The sequence below is a fragment of the Camelus dromedarius genome, chromosome 2, assembly GCF_036321535.1.
Source record: "Camelus dromedarius isolate mCamDro1 chromosome 2, mCamDro1.pat, whole genome shotgun sequence".
Classification (NCBI taxonomy): domain Eukaryota; kingdom Metazoa; phylum Chordata; class Mammalia; order Artiodactyla; family Camelidae; genus Camelus; species Camelus dromedarius.
In genome coordinates, this window is record NC_087437.1 from 22,898,563 (window position 1) to 22,913,400 (window position 14,838).

A 14,838-nucleotide genomic window follows, 5' to 3' on the forward strand; every position below is an offset into this window, starting at 1 on the left:
CTTCACATTTTATATCCAATCTATGAAGCAAGATAGATATGCTATTTCCATTTTATATGGTTAAATGCCAGGTTAACTGGTTAAACGGAGGTTAAATGCCAGCCCAAGGCCGTAGAGCTAGTGAACTGCAAAGATGGAATCCAAATACAGGGCTCTGCTTCTAGATAACCTGCCACCTCCACCCCCATCCTGCAGTCCTTTTCACTGTGCCACTCTGGCCCTAAGAGTTTCACGTTTGAAATTCTTTAACCATCACTTCCCCATCTCCATAGTCAGAAAGAGGGTGCCCCCTCATCGTTGCAGGCTTGCTTTGCCCTTCCTGGGACTGGCTGTTGTTCTGTTGTGATCCTGCCCGGAGCTCTGCAGCTCCTTCAGTGTGTCTGGTATCTGGCTAATGAGGTACAAAGCTTTGTTCCCAAACTCTTAAACCATCCCTTGTGCTGCTGGTATGAATTTTCTTTTTTCTAACTTCCTCTGTCTACCTTGTGCATACTTCAGCATCAAAGTCCTGGCTCTTGCTGCATAGCGGGGCCTCCTATTTTCATAGGAGAGAAAAAAGGTAGCTTATGGGGTTGCCTTTCTAAAGTGTACCCATCCACATGCCCTATCTCTGCCCTCTGAGCAGACGCTTTCTCTATTTCCTATTTATTTACTTATTATTATATTTTAATTTTTATTTCAAATATTTTCTCTCCTAAGAGCCATATGAAGGGATCTTATTCCCCCAGGATTGCAATTGCCACTGCAGGGATTCTAAGATCTGTTTGTTACAGTTTCTCTTTCCTGTTACTCTGAGACTTATATTTGCACAGAGCACACATGTCATACTATGATGATACTATGACATACACATGTCATAATATGATGATAAAATGATTGTCATAATAACATTCTCCAAAACATAGTTTCCTCTCACTGACTTCCTGCTCAAGAACTTGCACTTATTTTCTGTTGTCCCAAATTTACTCTCAGTTGTCCCCCCAAGGCCATTAGAGGCCAGGAGCACCAAGGGCAGGAGCACTATTGAGGAGCCTGGATTGAGTGAAGGGGCTTCAGGGCATAGAGAAAACACTTCAGAGAGAGAGAGCTAACTCAACCCCCAAGCAGAAATATTGGGTGATATTCCAGAGAATTAGAAAAGCTAGACAGCTCCTTAAAGGATTAATTGAAAAAGGATGGTCCATCTATTCAGTGAAATACTATGATACTTTCTGGCACTTAAAATGATAATGCAGATACATATTTATTCACATGGAAGTGGGTGAATCCAGGTTTTGCGGGTATTAAAATTTACAGTTTAGAGTACTTAAGAAGAAAATAGATTCAGATACCTGGAAAGGGTCTATGCTTATATGGGGCTTTATAGTTTAAGCGTCACAAATATACTTTGTGGGGAAAGTGGGTTTCTGAACAGCATGTAAAACTTTGTTCTTATTTCAGAAGAGACTAGTGGGCTATGCAGAGAGCTGCTAGGAGTGGTTATCTGTTCTGTTTTTATTTGTGGCATATTTTCATTTTGCATCTCTGCAATGTGATTATATATGTGTCTATATGTATATGTGTATGTGTGTGAATTTCAAATGTATATGTATAGGTGTATATGTATAGGTATATATTTGTTTTTAAATATATATATTTTTTGCTTTTCACTTATGGGTCAATGGGTCATCCAGACTCCTTCAGTCCAAAGGGCTAGACAGATTAAGAGACTCCAGGTCCAAAGTCATAGGAAAGTTTGGAAAGCAGACGTAAGTAAGGTTTGAACCAGAGAACAAGAGAGTAGAAGAATTCTTTAACAGTTGGTTGCCAGGTTTGTTTTTTAATAAGCTTTTTTATTAAGCTTTTTACAGTTACAGAAAAGTTGCAAAGATAACAAAAAGAGTTCCTGTATAACCCTCACCTGGTTTCCCCTATCTTTTGCATCTTTCATTATAATGGCAAATTTGTCACAACTAAGGACCCAACATTGGTACACTGTTAACTCGATTCCATACTTTATTTGGACTTCACTGGTTTTTGCCTGATGTCCTTTTTCTGTTCCAGGATGTCACATTACATTAACCCTCATGTTTCCCTAGCCTCTAGTCTATGACAATTTCCCAAACTTTCCTTGATTTTAACAACCTTGACAGTTTTGAGGGGTACTGCCTGAGGTTATTCTCATGGCTAGACTGGGGTTATGCGATTTGGGAGGGTGATTACACATGTGAAGTGCCATTCTCACTACATCAAGGTTCATGTAAATACCAAGGGTTCATGTAAATACCAAGGGTTCATGTTACCAGATGACTTATCACTGATGATGTTAACCTTGATGTCCTGCCTGAGATAGTTTTTGCCAGATTTTTCCACTGTAAAGCTGCTGTTTTCCCCTTTCCTATTCTTTTTTGGAATCAAGTCACTAAGCACAGCCCACACTTGAGGCATGAGAAGTTAAGCTGCATCTTTCAGAGGAGGTGTGTCTACATAAACTATTTGGAATTCTTTTGTATGAGAGATTTGTCTCTTCTCCCCTGTTTATTTATTTATTCAATCATTTATTTATATCAGTACAGACTCATGGATATTTATTTTATATTTTGGGTTATAACCCAATACCGTATTATTTATTTTATTGCTTCTATTGTTTCAGCTTTGGTCATTGGGAACTCTTCAGATTGGTCTTGTGTCCTTGTGACATGACCACATGGGTTATTTTTTCAGTATTTTCTTACTTTCTGACACTACAAAACACTCCAGGTTCACTTTGTATATTCTCTGTTCCAGCCCTAGAATTAGCCATTTCTCCAAAGAGCACTGGTTCCTTAATTGGAGAATGGCACAGAAAGCAACATGTGGGCCCTTGGTGTGCTTGTTGCTATGAGAATTCCATTGTTTCTAAGCCTTTTCAGTGAACAGAGGTAGGAAATACATGTACGTGTATTAACACACACATACACATATGTATACACACATATCTATGGTTATTCATGTATTTATCGGTCTGTATATTAAGCTAAACATGAGTTCACATTGATGTCTCCAAACTTAGTCCAGGCCCATAAGGTTCATTCTAGCTTCACCCTCTTATTTGTAGCCTCTTCCTCTAAGAAACCTGGGTTGGGAGAAATCTGGCTCCCATCATGTCATGCCTTTACTTTTTTGTTCAGTCTCGGTATACATGTACAGTAGTTTCAGAGTTGTTAACCCATGCCTCACAGGAAGCAACTTTATCAATCCAAGTACAGTAGTCTGAGTGAGGAAAATGCATTAAAGACATTATGGAGGATAAGCCCTCCATCTTGTACACAAAGTCCTTTTCTCCTCCTCCCCTTAAGAGATAGATTCTGCTTCCCTACTCCTTGAATCTGGGACTGGCTTTGGCTGGTAGAATGTAGCAGGGTGGTGTGACTTGGAGCCCAGGCCCCAAGAGGTCTCACAGTTTTTGCTTTTGCCCTCCTGGCCCACTGCTGTTGTTCCATGAGGGAGCCTGAGAACACCACCTGGAGACACATGACTCAGCTGACAGGCAGTACCCACTGCCAGATAGGTCTGTGAAATAAATTTTACGGCAAGACAAGAAAAATTTAAATGTAAAACATTCTCTCTGCCCCTTGGCCTCCTCTCTGCCCCCTTGTGCATTGTGTATCCACAATGTGCAGCAACTAAATGTCCCCCATTGGCAGAAATACCTGCTCAACCATAAAGAGCAACATTCTCCGAGCATCAACGAGACAACTCCTTAAAAAATAGCATTCCTTCTTGATCTTGTAAGGGGCTACCATGACACTTAGTTCTGAATTATGTAAACTTTCGATAATATGTCATTTATCGTACAGTCCTCTGTCTCCAAAATCATGTATAACTGCCCCTTGACATCTAATGGGTGGAACAAGTCTCAGGGTTTTCTGAGATGCTATTCCCAGGTTATAATCCACAATTTGGCTGGAGTAAAATTTTCCATATCTTTCTTAGATGGACTGATTAATTTTTTGTTAACATATCCATGAGGTCATCATGGACCATCCTGTTCTGAGGTGAGCTGCCTAATACCTGCAGCCACATGAGTGACCTGGCAAAAGCAACAGAAAAGCTGCTCAGCTGAGCCCAGCCTAATTCCGTGACTCACTGAATCATAAGCACATAAAATGGTGGTTGATTTAGGCTTATTTATTTAAGGTCATTAAATTATGGAGTATTTTTTTAAAGTAGTAATAGACAAATGATCCAAGCACTGATGCAACCTATGCATTTTGTAACATTCAAGGAGGTTCTATACCTTACCCCACCTAAGTTTTTAGACTGTTAGCAGTAGGCTATGCCAACTGAAAGAAAAATGTGCAATATAAAAGTTGTGAGTTAAGTTTTATTCAGGGATCTTACTGAGGACTATAGCCTGGGAGACAGCATCTCAGATAACTCTGGGGAACTGTCCTGAAGAGGTAAGCGAGGAGCCAGGATGAATATATACATTTTTTTTAACTGGAAAAAAAAACATATAGTCAAATATCAAGAGATTACTGCTAATTACAAAGAACAGATGCCTCAAGTTAATGATTTTGGTGCTTTTCCAGTATGGGAAGATACAAGAATCTGGAGTCACTGAAATTTTTCCTTAAATATATGTCTTAACTATCTAGGGGCCTGTGTATCCAAAGCACAGAATGCTTCCTGTTTTTCTCCATCCTGAATCCCTCTCAGGGTGCACTATTGATGGGTGACTGCAGTGGCTAATGACTTGATCCTTGAAGAATGGTTATGCAGGCAACGTTTTTTTCTTTATAGCTATATCAGATCTGCCAACTTTAATCACTGTAGGTCACATGATAAACAGCAATACTGTTTCTATAAATAAATATTATGAACCAAGCCATTGATTTTGCATTTCTCCATCATACATAATTTTCATAAATATTCCTGATGCTGGATCTTTAGAACATCAAAAGATAGCTAGAGGTTCCATTTGTGTAAGTAAATGGCCAGTCAGAGCTTCCATCTCACAGCATCTCCTCAACCATCATAGCTTCTCTGCTGTTTTTTTGTACACTGATTTTTAACTTCTGGATCCAACTTTAAAATTGAAAGCTTTCCACACTTCCTGAATATGCCCATCCTTTCTGTTCTTTCTTACCTCAATTTGTATATAGATGATGATGATGGTGATTCCAATTTTACATATAATGCTTTTGCTATTTTTCTCCAGCATCAGCCTGGCCAGTTGGGACCTGCTAGGTCAGATCAGCTAGGACACTGCTGATACAGAGCTTCTCAGAAAGGTCTGCTCTCCAGTCTTGGAGGTTTCCCCATGCTGCTCAGAGCATATTATCTAACACGTAAACTGATACCCTCTGAGAAGGAACATCAAAAGGCAGGCAGTACCTGGATTGTAGACAACAATTAAACACATGATAAGGCAGCCATAGAAAGAAATGGGTGTGCCAATCTTTAGTAGAAGTAATTGAATCAAGGGATTACAGCAGAGACCTTAAAAATCTCATAATGAATTCTCACTTTATAGAATCTAGAAAGGGGTATTAGCGGTTTTGTCCAGTAGTTTTTGAAACTGTAACAAGCAGAGATAGACTATTTGCAAACAAAATCCCCTAGAGATCTTGATGGACAGGGCAGATAAATGGTAGACCCACTCTGACTGCTGTACCCATCACCTGTGCCAGCCTCAGGGTGGCCCAAAAGAGGCACTTCCTCCAAACCCAATTACTTTGGAAAACACTGTCAAAAAATTATTCATCAAATCTGAATTCTTCATTTGATACATGAGAAATTATACCAGGAGTGGTTAAGGTCACTAGAAGGCAGGAGGAGGGGGCACAGTTGTTGGCAATATTTTGCCCAGAAACTGGTCTCCTGCCCCAGTTTGGGTCTTCTTTCATTACACATCCTACTTCACTTTTGATCACTTCCCACTCAACACTCTCATAATTTAAGTCCATATCACCAATATTTGTGAATCTCTTACTCATACTGTTTTGTTAAGATTTATTTAAAATGGATGTGGTTTTTAATATTCATCATCCGTGATGATGATGGTAGGATGATGAATATTAAAAAGGAGTAGAAAATAAAATAAATGCATGAGGCAATACTTTTTTAAAAAAAAAGAATTCATCTCATTTTTAATGGTAACCACAATAGAAATTTAAGGTAAAAAGTTATGGAAGCATCTTTAAATTTCTCTCTTGATTCTAGTTTTTTTCTTAGGATGCACCCTTTTCTCAAGTACAGATATTTCAGTCTGATTTTGAGAAAATGATCTGTTCACTCTTAACCGAATTTATAAAACTAAGTTCTGAATTATAAGTGTGCTGTTACCATCTCTAAAGTTTAGATGAATCTTGGCAATCATGGGGAAAACTGTTTAGCTCTCAAAATCTTTAGCAGTGCTTTTGTGGTTCTGACAAGCTGTCCAGACTGTCAAAAACATACCTAGGTAATGCAGTCCCTGAAGAAAAATTTATTTATGTCATACCTTTGGATGAAGAAACCCCTTAAGAAAACAGTTCAGTAGTTTGGATCCCACTTGAAATTCCTAACACTTCTTTCCCCATAGTATTTTCACTAAACTAGCACTAACTGTTTTAATTCAGAAGCATTTACTTACTGCCTTTTTTGTGCATTCTATAGGGATAAAGGAATGATTTAAAAAAAAAAAACAGTGAATTCAAGCCATCAGTTTTTTATTTACCCTTCATGTCTGGTTTTAATAAAAATTCTAAACCTGAGTTTTGAGAACTGCTAAAAGTAATGTTCATATCTGTTTGGTGTTTCCTTTTAAAATACTCTCAAGTCACATGTTAGGAAATGGCCCATCAGATGAGATTAGCTTTTAAGTTTACATGCCACCTCAGGTTATATTTAGGGCTCCTGGCAAAGAATTTTATGGGTCTGCAGATCTTTCAACTTTGTTCAAGTTTTTGGCAAGATTTTTTTCTTGTGTGTGATATTTGTTTCCTCTTGGCAAGTTTCTGACAACTCGATGCTCTTAAAAATGTATGTCTGTGATGTGATCTTGCCTTGCACTGTTTTATTTTTTGACACTAAAATGTTAGCTTGTACCAGGCCTTGAGCTCAACAAAATATATGTTCATATGTGTTGCCACATTTTAAGAGGTTGTCCTTTCTTTGGAGGGCATTTCTATTTGTGGATGAATGTACCTAGAGTTACATATATGAGATACTGGAAAAAGAAGAGCTGTGGCCAGGGGAACTCATCCTTCACCTACTCGCCACCTGTCTTCAGCAAGACCAGGAAGAAATGCTGCAACAGTTTTCAGCCTGACTGTTTCCAAATAAGAGACTGTTGAAAAATTTAAAGCAGCAAAAAGCTTAATCTGAAAAAGTAGGATACATTCATTGTTTTTTTTTTTTTTTTCCGGAAGAAAAGACACAAATCTATTCATTCCTCAAGGGCGTTTTTTAGTACATTTCAATAATTGACTGTCCTTGGGTAGTCTACATAATTTATCACCCATTTCCCAGAGCCCTTTTAGTCCAAGGAGTAACAGGACCTTATCCTTCGTAAGACATTCATGATTCATGACTAAAGAATAAAGAACATTTTTTTAATTGGAGTATAATTGATTTACAGTGTTGTGTTCATTTCAGTTATACAGCAAAATGATTTAGTTATACATATACCTATATATTTATATATTATAGATATTCTTTTTCAGATCCTTTTCCATTGTAGGTTATTACAAGATATTGAATATAGTTCCCTTTTCTATTGAGTAGATCCTGTTGTTTATCTATTTTATAGATAGTAGTGTGTATATTGTTAATCCCAAACTCCTAATCATTATTTTTTTTCCGTCTGTTTACGTTTCAAGTCTTTAGGAAAGCAAGTTTATTTTTACCACTTTAAAGTGATTTAAAAGGACATCAGAATGGGCTGTCTCATCATAGTTAACCATTATTAGTCCCTTAGTTTCCTGTAAGTTAAAAGTTTGGGAAAATGCTAGGTTTCCCCCCTTTTTTCTCTGAGCAGCTGCCTTGTAAATAAATGTGCATGTCTGGTCAGCAGTAAGGTTGGTTGCAGGAAAGAGAATGTTTAGGACATTTTCTTTGATCTCTACTGAGGATAAAAAATTTCAAGTGTGTACTTTCATTCTGCAGGATGCAAGGAGGCAGCCCTTGACAAAACTTTCCAATGTAATTTCCATATGGACTCCATGCCCTTAAAAGAACTCTTTCTAATCTTATGTCTTATAGTGTTCCAAATTTGAATTCCATCTGTACTCACTTTTTAGCTCCTTTGCTACCACTTCAGAGCCGAGTCACCATGAATACTCTCTTGTCTCTGAGGCTGGGTCAAGCCTGGAGGATAACATAAGAAAATGCCTCATCCTTAAATCTGAATTAGCTCTTTAGATTTGAGAAAAGATGTTCTTTGCTGAGTGTCACTACAATGTCTACCTAAATGTCCTCATCTTAGACAATGGTGCACCAAGGTCAGGACTGCTGCAACCTCAAGGCAGAGGCTGTATTTATTTCTGTGAAACATCATTTGGCAGAGAAGATTTAGATACTGCTGTTAAGCTGTGATAAAACTAGTGGTGTCTTAAGGATATACATTCTCAGAGCGAACTTAAGCATTTTAAAGATATTTTACCCAATTCTTTAAAAAATGCAGTTTGCTGAATTATAGTTCAGATTATTAAATTTTAAGATTGAAGGCCTTTGCCAAGTTTTAGAGAAAGAAGGTAAGATTTGGATGCTAGAATATTTATGATTGAGGCCTCTCTTTACCTTAGAGCTGAATAATCACGGATAAATCACTTTGTCTCTTTGATTTTCAACTTTTTCCTCTTAAAAGGAAGTAGGATTAAATTATCCCTAAGGATATTTTCAGCTGCAGTTTTCTATAATTTCAAGTTGATATAAATTTACTGTGGTCTTTGTGATGTACTTAAACATCATATATTAAGATTTCTTAAAAAGTCCTTTTCTAAAATAATAACTACTCTGTGTTCTGAAATAATATGTACTGTATCATTGGACAAGTAATATTGAACACCTTACTAAAAAGCTATTAAATATTTTAAAATATTCTTTCAATAAATATCTATGCCTTTAAGGGCCTGGAAGTCTGTCAGCATAATGGAAAGTGAACACTCATAACTAGGTGTGAAGCAAAATGGCTTGTAATAAAAGCTTGCTAGAGGATTAGATGTGTTTCGTAAACTGTAGTGGGTCTTTGTGTGAGAAACGTATTGGTGCAGAAAAAAATAAGACAAGGGATAAAGTTCCTCTAAGATCTATTTTCCATACTTTCCTGGGAGTGATTTTAGGACCTAAATGAATATACATTTGCTTTCATAAACATTTGTGTGTGTGTGTGTGTGTGTGTGTGTGTGGTGCGTTTTTTTGTCAGGGTGAGGTGTATTGTTGATGGGGATGAATGTGGAGGATGACCTTGTTGCTAAATAAGTGCTATTCTTTAGAGTTTGGTAAAGCTTTTTATTTATAAAAACTGTTTTTAAAGCATTATACATTTGTGTTTCTTTTATATATTTTTCTAAGTCTCTAAATAGCTATGCATTCTATTAGATCCTAAACTCATTCAAATTCTCATCAGATTTCTCTCAAATATTTGTAAAATAAAATCATATTCACATTTGAAATAGAACATGAATGTTTCCCTGTTGAATATGACTGTGCCCCTTCCTTGGTTTCTTTTTCTCTGTGGCACTTTTTATCATTTAAGTTCTATATGTTTTAGTATATTTTTTTTATAACTGCCACTTGCAAAAAATGGCTGTCAGGATCTCAGCCCAGTGTGTCAGGGGGCATTTCAAAGAGAATGGTGTAAATGACTAATGGGCTGGTCTAATGCTTTGAAAATAGGCAATCCCATTCAGATACAGATACAGCAATGGGATTGCCTATTTACTAGATTATCCCATTACCCACCAATTTTGGGCTTCAAACATGCCAAAATATGAACACGTCACATCTCCAATGTCTTTTTTTATACACTTGAAATTAGAATTTCCATTAGACATCACTTATCTAAATGTGTTTTTTTTAATTAAAATATTTATAGGCATAATTAAATCAAATGTAGATGGGTTACTACAATCATCTTAGAAATAGTAACAAAGGATCATTTGTTTATACTAAGAAAGAAAGTGACTTAAATGTCTGAATCTATCTAATAATTGTTTTCAACAATTTTTTCTTCTATTGAAATTGTTTCTTGTAAGTAGAAATGATGGCTACTAAAAAATATGATCTGTGTTCTCAGGAAAACTCATTCTTATCAAGAACAGATTCTAAGTTATTTTTGTGAAAGTTCCCAGTGCTTCTTCTCCTGCAAAGTTTAGCATCTATTCCTGATTTTGCCTTCATTATGTATTTGTACATGAGATTAGAATTGATGTAGTCTATAATACCTACCAAATACCCTGAACTATACTAACAAGTGAGAAGGAAAATGTGACATTTCCTTTACACATTATTACTGATCAAAGAATAGAGTATGGATATTTTGCTCTAATAAAACCCATTTAGAAACTTTCAGTGATATCAAGGCAAATACTGTAGGAAGGTTTGTTAAAATGTTTATAGGAAAAAATAAGAATCTAATGTCAAAGTGAACATTAAGAGAAACATGCAAACATGACAGAACCAGCAAAATGAACATATTATTATCAAAGTGCACAGCCATTAGATGAAAGATGATATAAATAGCAGTTGGGCAATTTCAAGACTAGATGCTTCTAGTATTATATTTGGAAAACAGTACAAGCCACTGGCATCTAAGAAATGACAGACTGTCTAGTGAAACTTCTCTACCATCAGGAAGAAAATGCATCGGAAAGCTGACCAAGTGTGGTCACTCATCATTGTATTAAATCACTGAGTGCATAGTTCAGAACTGACATTAAATAGAAATACTTGCATGGTAGAGGGAAAAATGGAGAGAGCATTATGATTAATATTCTTTGATTGTAAGTAACGGAGTAATTCAAGCTACTTTATGTTTTAAAAAAATATTTATTATAAAAGTGTCTCATACTCCAACAGCATGAATGTGGCCAGGCTTCAGGAAGGGAGTGAACCCAGGGACTGGAAAACATCAGTTTCTTCCTTTTTCTTGTCTCTGCTTTTTCCTGTAAGTGTGCTTTGCGCACAGTCTAACTCTAGGCTGGGAAGACACCCAAAGACTATACCTATGTAGACTTATAGGATAAAGCTCATGTTGTCCTTGGAATGTTGATCATCAGTAGAAGATTGGACCTGGATGGTGACTCTTGTGATAGAGGTGGAAATCTTTAGGGTTTGCACTCAACATGGGAGGAGTCTGGAGGTAGAACAGGCGTGTCATAGTAGAGCAGGTCAGAAAATCAATGTTCATGACGTCTGATGTCTGGGAGGCAGAGTCTCCAAAAAAGGAGCAGGGACTTGGCTAGGATCTTACAGGGCCTTACTTTGTCCTGCCTGTCCTTTTAATTAAGAACAGGCTTTTCCCTGGGCTCCTTAAACGTCTTGCCTTCCATCTCAGCCCAAATGTCACCCACTCAGAGAGGCCTTCCCTGACTACTCTATTTATAGAAACCTCTACACCTCATTCAAAGTACTCTTTCATAATTACCCTATTTCATCTGCTTTAAAACATTTATTTTTCTGCAATTACCTATTTGTTTACTCTTCTATTACCTGTTTTCACCTTCTGCTCTTTGTGACATCAGAGGCCTTTTCAGGCTTGTTCTCCTTTGTGTTTCTATCATCTAGCACAATGCCTAGCATGTAACAGGTGCACAATAGATAACTGTTGGATAAATGACTAGGAGCATCAATCGCTACTGCAGAATTGGAGCTGGGAGCAGTATGTGGTGCTAGGAGCTGGAGAGTGTATGGTGCCTTGATTCTGTAGCAGAGTGAAGATTTTTCTTGTCCTTTCAGAGGAGGATCTGTCCTCACGTTATATTGGGGCTTTAAAGTACTTATTCATTATACCTATGCTACAGTGAGGTTGGGAAATCAAGACTTATCAGGTGGTTTGGGGTCCAATCTTAGTATAGGATAGAGGATTATGTGCTCAGATTGTAAAGGGGCTTTGGACACATCAGACACCCCTATGCCCTATGAGGAAAGGCTCAGCCGTCTCTTCCAGATTACTGTTTTATAGCTATTGCTTATCTTCCAGATTCAAGGGAAGACAATGGGGGTTTTGGGAAAAGAAGAAGAACCTGGAGCTGTTACACTGGGTTTCTAATAGAGAGTTTTGGGTGGTTAATGAAGCAAGAATTTACTTTAAATTGTCCTCTACATTTAAAAGACTTGAATTAGATTCTATGAAAAGGTAGGGTATCTGCAGGTGAGCTTGAATTTTGGTTTTAGGGTACTGTGGTTTTCCTCATGAAGTTTATCCAAGTCTTTGCTATCCTAGGAGTCAACCAAGGAAGGTAGTATTACACAGTTTTCTTTCTTTGCTCTTCCTTTTGGCCTATGTTTCTGAGGTGTGAACTCCATGAAAGGATAAGATGTATGTCCATTTAAACAGGAGGAGTTTCTCCAAGAAGGAAGTTGGAGTGAAGTCTGGAAGAAGGCAGAGAAGCTGGTCAGTCTCAAGGATTAACTTTTTCACTAGAACTTTAACTCAATTGGCAGATTTTGGTAATACTGCATTGAAAAATGTGTTGCAAATTTGTCTATACTATACCCTGAAAATAATTTTTTTTCTGAAATGGTCATTCCTTTAATTGTACTTCTCTAAGAATACACTTGTTTTTTGCACAGCCAGGAAACATTGCTCTCCAAATGTCAGTTTCAACAATCTCAAGCTAAACACATGAGTCTAATTTTAGTAACTTGTGGCTTTCACCACAGTCTCTTATCCCTATGAATCTATTATTTATACTCTTTCTTGGGGGGAAATTAAGTAATGCAATTAAAGTTAGCTTATTCTAGAAAGTGTTAGAAAAAGGGAGATTTTAGCTTAGTCCCACTTGAGTCTTCCCGTTAAAGGAATTTGCACCTTTGGATCACGTGCGCTTCTCAGGGCTGGTGTGAAAACATGTTCAAGAAGTTTGAGTATTCACTGGGAAATGGCAGTCCTGACCTCAAGTCTGCATCTTCAGTTCCAAGCTTCTACTGAAACTATGCTGAATGAATCTCCACCGACTTTCAGAAAAACTCAACCCTTATACAGAGGTGTAGGATCTAGGTCTAATATCTGTTCTCCTTTTCCTAATCGCACATTTCCCTAAGTCTCGGTATTCTGGGAATTGGTGAAGGTGGGGTCTAGGGAGACAAGAACATTTAGTCAATGGTGAGCACTCAAATGCCATGTTCCACTGAAGAGTAAAAGAGAGTAGGCAGATACGGGTTCCTTTGTCTTCTGACTGTACAATTTCCAAGTCTAATTTCTTTCAAGATTTTCTCACCAGACTTCTGCTTCTAGCCAAGAGAGAATACAGAGATTGAATTTACCTCCCTGCTGTAAACAAACAAGAAAACAAGACAAAAATATATGAAAAAATAGTTTTCAGGGCACTAGACATCAGACAATGAAAGAAGGTGACTCTTGAAAGAGGGAAAACACATGAAGTTAGTCCTACTATTGCCTCTTTTTTTGCCTGAGAGAGTTTCCAGGCCTTGATGCAGGGAAAGGAAAACAAGGCAGAGAACACTGGCTTCCCTGAGCTACTGGGAGTCCAGAGAGATGATGGTAGGTGGGGCTCACAGAGCCAGGTGTTGAAAGGAGAGAGCTGCACAGAGAGAATCTTGGAAGCCTGCAGAGGGTCCTCCTCTAGTATTCAATAAAGTACTAATCTACACATACATGGGAGGAAACTACCTAAGGTCATGGGAAGAACTGTTCAAAAAAAAAGATTAGAGGTAATTAAACCTGGTGTTCACACACTGCCTGAAGAGGGCCTGATTCCACCAGCCACACTGGAAAAACCGCACAATTCAGGGCATTGTGTAGTGTACTCAGAAGGGTCTCAACAGTGGAGAATAATTAATCATCCCTAAACTAAATGTTATTCTAATTCTACCTAACCAATCTTAAAAGTAAGCTCTAAAATGATCAAATTTCTCGAATAACTGTGTTAAAAAAGAAAGCTCAAAAAATATTTATACAAAAATGTGCATCCTTCAATCATATAAAAATCATGTCTGGCATCCAATCAAAGATTACCAGAAATTTAAAGAAGCAGAAATACATGACCCATAATGATGAGAAAAATTAATCAATTGAAGTGGACCCAGAAATGGGTTAACATAAGGGCATTAAAACTGATTGAACTAAATTCAAAAAACTAAGTAAAATATCATTAAAAGACCCAAATCAAACTTCTGGAGATGAGAACCACAATGACTGAGATTTTAACATATACTGAATAGGATAAATAACAGATAAGACATTGCAGGAAAGAAAAAGATTAGTACACTCGAAAACATAACAATAAAATTTATCCAATGTGAACCACTGAGAAAGAAAAGAACGTAAAAGGAAGGAAAAAGGCATCAGTGAGCTTTGGGACAACTTCAGGCAGCCTAATATTGTTGTAATTGGAGTCTCCAAAGAAGGGGAGGGAGATGTAGAAAAATATTTGAATAAGTTATGCCTGACATTTTTCAGGTTTGTTGAAATTTTAAACTCACAGATCCAAGAAGCTCGATGAACTCCATGCACAAGAATCATGAAGAAAACTACACCAAGGCATATTATAATTAAATTACCTAGAAGAAGTGATGAAAGAAAAATCTTAAAAGCAGCAGCTAAAGGAAAAAAGAAAAAAAAATGCACTATAGGTTAATAAAGATATGATTGACAGCAGGTTTGTCAGAAATGATGCAAGACAAGGATGTTTAGTATGGGGGTTTTGC